Here is a 5,527-nt window from a genome sequence, read left to right on the forward strand (position 1 = left end):
GCACCCAGTGTAGAGAGAACAAAGGGTGAAGCCGACCGAGCGCACGGTGGGTTTGAACTGTTGCACAGGTGGGAGGCAGGGTGGATGAGACAGGGAGGGGTCAGAGGGATGCTGTGGCTGGAGCTGATTGGGGGAAGAGGAGGCCATGGGGGAGGTTTTCTGGTGGGGACCAGACATGGCTAGAGCAGTGCTTGAGAAAATTCCATCTAACATAATGGATGTTAAGAGGTGATAACTCTGCATTCCCTGAGCTTTGGCTGTACCAGCGGGGACAAAAAACAGCTCCAACCTCCAGGAGTGTCAGGAGAGCGACACAGGCACATAAGAGGCAGAAAGGACTGTGAGGCCAAGTGCCAGCTAGCTGAGGTCCGAGGCAGGGCCATGTGGAGGGGACCCGCAGGGCTTCCTGGCTAGTGTGTCCAGGGGGCCCTGCCTCGAGGGCTGTCCAGTGGGGAGGCACTGGCCTCATCTCCAACTGTCAGCAAGGGAATGTGACTCTCCAGGAGGAGGAGACTGGCCCAAAGCCACGCAGCCACGCAGCAGTGGAGTCAGGACCTGCACCCGAGTTGGCGCTAGAACCACCTCCCTAACCACCAGTCCACACTGCCCATGTTGAGGTGGCCAGGAGGTCAGGAACGAGGAGCACCAAGGAGCAGCCTTGACAAAACAGCCCACAGGGATGCCAGGGCTGGGAACCACACTGCTGCAAGAGGACAGAAGGGGAGATGCACGCTGGGAGCAGACACTCAGGACGGAAATGTGTCAAGAAGGAAAGAAGAATGCATATGGCAGCCTGAGGGGCTGGCAGTGTCTGACAGGGCTTGTTACAGAAGTGGGGAGAAGAGTCCACGCCGGAGGGGCTGGTGGGGTAGGGGAGGACAATGGGCTCCGGAGGGGCCGTGTGTGTATGCAGGAGAATCACAGAGACAGGAAGAAAGCCAAGGGGATGAGGAGCCCCACGGAGAAATAAGATGGGAAATTCGATAGGGGTGGGGTAGGGGAGGGTCAGGGAGAGAGGGAGGACTTTGGAGTAGAAACGATTAGAGTGGTTTTGTTGTTGTTGTTGTTGTTGTTGCTGCTGTTGTAGTTTTTTTGAGATAGAGTCTTGCTCTGTCACTCAGGCTAGAGTGCAGTGGCACGATCTCGGCTCACTGCAACCTCCGCCTCCCAGGTTCAAGCGATTCTCCTGCCTCAGCCTCCTGAGTAGCTGGGATTTACAGGCACCCACCACCATGCCCAGCTAATTTTTTGTATTTTTAGTAGAGACGGGGTTTTGCCATGTTGCCCAGGTTGGTCTCAAACTCCTGAGCTCAGGCAATCCGCCTGCCTCTGCCCCTCAAAGTACTAGGATTATAGGTGTGAGCCACCGCGCCCAGCCTATGATTAGAGTGTTTTTAAGTGCTGGGGTAGGAGGTAGTAGACAGGAGCCCTGGCCACGGGAGAGGCTGGCCTGGGGCGTTGTGTGGGGTGGTGAAAATGCTACGGGTAGAATTAGGCGGGAAGGAAGAGGAGTGTGGCAGAATTCCATTCTAAAACAGGATAGTTAGGGAAGGTCTCACAGGCAATATTAGAGGAAGATGTGAAGGTGCTGAGCTATCAAGGGTGGGAACCAGTGTCGACACTCTACGGGCAGGAGAGGTCTGGTGCTCCTAGTGCCTGGTGCTATGGCTGGAAAAGCAAGTGCAGCTGGAACAGAGTGGGCAAAGGCGAGAGGAAGAGGAAGTGAAGGCAGAGAGGTGACAACGAACTTCACACAGGGTCATGGGAAATACTGTGCAGACTCTGGGTTGGATTCTGAGGCAAGTTGGCACCCTCAGAAGGTTTGCAGCTGAGAAGGGACATGGCTGGGGATGACTGAGCTGCTGCTGACTTAGCTGACAACTGAACAAGAAAAGCAAGTGCACACAAAGGATATCCAGTCAGGAGGCTATGGCAGGAACCGGTGGGAATGCAGGAAGCACGGACTGTAACTCATTGTTAAGGCCATAGTGGGGGATGTGGTGACCCTGGCCTATTTCTGGAAGTACCTGCAGCCTTGATGGGAAGGATTTGCTTGTGGGTGCTGTGCTCGGTGTGAGAAATGAGGCGTTCGCAAGAATCCTGGTTAGGCGAATGTGATGACTGGTTTGAAAGAGATCAGTGGCTGCACATTCAGCTCAAGGTGTCTAGGAGATGTCCAGGTGGAGACGTTGGGGGAACAAATGCATTAGAGCCTGGGGTTGAGGAGAGAGGCCCAGGATGTGAGGAGCATTTGGGAACTGTGTGTCTTCAGGAAGAAGGGATGAGGTCACCAATGTCAGTGAAAGTTTTAGAGAAAAGTTCCAACCCTGACAGTCCCAGGGGGCGTTTCAACATTAAAAGATTGGGACAGTGATGAGGAACTAGTGAGGACCAAGGGCTGGTCAGTGAGGTAAGAGAACCATGGGACAGAGGTGCTGGAGGCCAAGAAAAATATATTTCAGGGCAACAGCAGTGGCTCATGCTTGTAATTTCAGCACTTTGGGAGGCCAAGGTGGGTGAATCACTTGAGGTCAGGAGTTCCAGACCAGCCTGGCCAACATGGTGAAATCCCATCTCTACTAAAAATACAAAAATTAGCCAGGCATAGGCCGGGTGCAGTGGCTCACACCTGTAATACCAGCACTTTGGGAGGCCGAGATGGGCGGATCACAAGGTCAGAAGATTGAGACCATCCTGGCCAACATGGTGAAACCCTGTCTCTACTAAAAATACAAAAAATAAGCTTGGTGTGGTGGTGTGTGCCTGTAATCCCAGCTACTTGGTAGGCTGAGGTGTGAGAATCCCTTGAACCAGGGAGTCAGAGGTTGCAGTGAGCCAAGATCGTGCCACTACACTCTAGCCTGGCGACAGAGCAGACTCTGTCTCAAAAAAAAAAAAAAAAAAAAAAAATTAGCTGGGCATGGTGGCACATGCTTATAATCCCAGCTACTCAGGAGGTTGAGGCAGGAGAATCGCTTGAACCTGGGAGGCGAAGGTTGCAATGAACCGAGATCGTGCCACTGCACTCCAGCCTGGACAACAGAGCAAGACTCCATCTCAAAAAACAAACAAACAAAAATTTCAGAAAGAAATGATCAGCCATGATATGGTCAGGCAGAAAAGGTAGGTGGAGTTGGAGCGGAACAAGGGAGAGTGCCTTGGGGTGGGAGGTGAGAAAGTGGAAACAACAAAGGTGGACAACACAGCATGACTTTGCTGTTAAGGGGCACAAAGCAGTGAGGTGGTCGCTGCAAGTGGAAGTGGGGTCAAGAGAGGGTTTTAGGAGAAAACCGTGCTGTATGAAGGGAAAGAAGGTTGGCATTCCCCTTGACAGGGATGGAAGAGGCCCTTGGGCCTGACAACACACAGAGGGTTAAGGTGCTCCCACCTACTTCTGGCATCTAACCCTTGTTTTTTAAATCTCTTTCTTTCTTTCTTTCTTTCTTTCTTTCTTTCTTTCTTTCTTTCTTTCTTTCTTTCTTTCTTTCTTTCTTTCTTTCTTTCTTTTCTTTCTTTCTTTCTTTTTCTTTCTTTCTTTCTTTCTTTCTTTTAATATGAGGCGCATTTGGGAAACGTGTGCCTTCAGGAAGAAGGGATGAGGTCACCAATGGGAGTGGATGTTTTAGAGAAAAGTTCCAACCCTGACAATCCCAGTGCAGTGGTCGGATCTCAGCTCACTGCAATCTCCGCCTCCCAGATTCAAGAGATTCTCCTGCCTCGGCCTCCTGAGTAGCTGGGATTGCAGGCGTCCGCCACCAAGCCTGGCTAATTTTTGTATTTTTAGTAGAGACGGGGTTTCACCATGTTGGCCAGGCTGATCTCGAACTCCTGACCTCAAGCGATTCATCCCCCTTGGCCTCCAATTGTTCTGGGATTACAGGCGTGAGCCACAATTCCCGGCCCTTAAATCTTTTAAAAACTAAAAATTAAAAAAGAGAGAGAGAACAAAGCAGCGTATTTCCATGTGGAGGGTACCGTCTCCGTGGAGAAGGCCAAGGGGAGAAGCGCAGGAAGGACGTCCTGGAGTGAGGAGACTGGGGAGACCTGATGGAGTGGAGGGTAGGGAGGGAGGGAGGCTGTGCGGACGCGGGCGCTAGGGGCTCATCACGTGACGCACTGGACACCGGGCTGGTCCGGAGCCAGAGGCAGGAAGGTGGGCAGAGGATGCAGCGGGCGAGTAGGAGCCCTCCTGATGGCTGCTCTCAGGAGAAACCAAGACCGAGTGTGCAGAGAGTCGGGAAGGAAGATGCCTTGGGAGAGTGGCTGAGGCAGGCCAGCAGAGGGTGTCCGGGACAACGTGTGCCGGCTGCCAAGCGCTCCGGTGCTGCGCAGGGTGGAGTCCTGGGGCTGGGCCGGCGGAGTGCTGCAGCGCCTGGGGTTGAGGGGGTGCAGGCGGTGAGAACAACAGAGGCCCAGGCTGGTCCGGCCCTGCCACCTCCCTCCATTCGCCCGGCTAAGCTCGGCCCCCCCACTCCACCCCGCCCCGTTCCCCCAGTGCCTGCTGCGCTGGGCCCAGGCCGCCTGTGCCCTGCCCGGCCCTCCGCCCACCTCCCCCTCCACCACCACCCAGGGCCTGTGCCTCACCCCGGGGTTCCATCTCACTGGTTTCCACCAGAGACTGGGGCGCTGGCTAGGTGAACGACGAGGCTTGTTTACCGTCACCATGGAGACGGTGGCGGGGTGGGTCGCCAGGCGTGGTGGGCCCGGGCGAGGCCGGGGAGAGGCTGCTTTGCCCCAGCCCTCCCTTCTCCTACCCCTACCCCTTGTCCTGGGCCTGCCAGGCCCGTGAGCCCGCCTCAGGAGGAGCGCATACCCGGCTCCGACCTGCAGAACAGCCAGGGGATAGAGTGCGGTCTGTGACAATTAACACAGAACATTAACACATCTCATTCTAGTTTATTTCTGTGCTCCTGTAAATAGTGAATGATTTAGAATCCTAAGACAGTGTCACAGTGTCCGCTTTCACACCCTGGGGTGGTTCTGACGCACTCCCGGTGTAGGAAGCTCTGGCGGGTGCCAGATGGTGTTGAGTTCACCTTTTCCAGTTGGTGGCACTTTGTCCCCGATCTCATTTCACCCTCAGGACAGTGCTTTGGAGGGGTCGCTAAGAGTCCGAATCAGCAGGTGGGCACTGGTAATAATACCAGTAATAAGAACCAACACAGGACAGCAGGTCTGTCCAGCTCCACCCTCTGCTACTTTTTTTTCTTTTTTTTTTTTAGACAGGGTCTGGCTCTGTCCCCCAGGCTGGAGTGCAGTGGTGGGATCTCAGTTCACTGCAACCTCCACCTCCCAGGCTCAAGCGATCCTCCCGCCTCAGTCTTCTAAGTAGCTAGGACCACAGGCAGGCACCACTGTCCAACTAATTTTTGTATGCTTTCTAGAGACAGGGTTCCGAGATATTGCCCAGGCTGGTCTCAAACCCTGGGCTCAAGCAATGCGCCCTTCTTGGCCTTCAAAGTACTGGGATTACAGGCGTGAGCCACCACGCCCAGCCTATTATGTCATTTTTCCAGTTGCCATTTTC

General features: G+C 54.2%; 1 non-coding gene across 1 annotated transcript; it reads left to right on the forward strand.

Annotated features, from left to right (window-relative positions):
- Window positions 1-3,292: 3,292 nt before the first annotated feature.
- On the forward strand, window positions 3,293-3,417 carry LOC119620045 (U6atac minor spliceosomal RNA). The gene has a single exon (XR_005236440.2). It is a non-coding gene; the product is annotated as a U6atac minor spliceosomal RNA (small nuclear RNA).
- Window positions 3,418-5,527: the final 2,110 nt, after the last annotated feature.

The sequence above is a fragment of the Chlorocebus sabaeus genome, chromosome 9 (assembly GCF_047675955.1).
Source record: "Chlorocebus sabaeus isolate Y175 chromosome 9, mChlSab1.0.hap1, whole genome shotgun sequence".
NCBI lineage: Eukaryota > Metazoa > Chordata > Mammalia > Primates > Cercopithecidae > Chlorocebus > Chlorocebus sabaeus.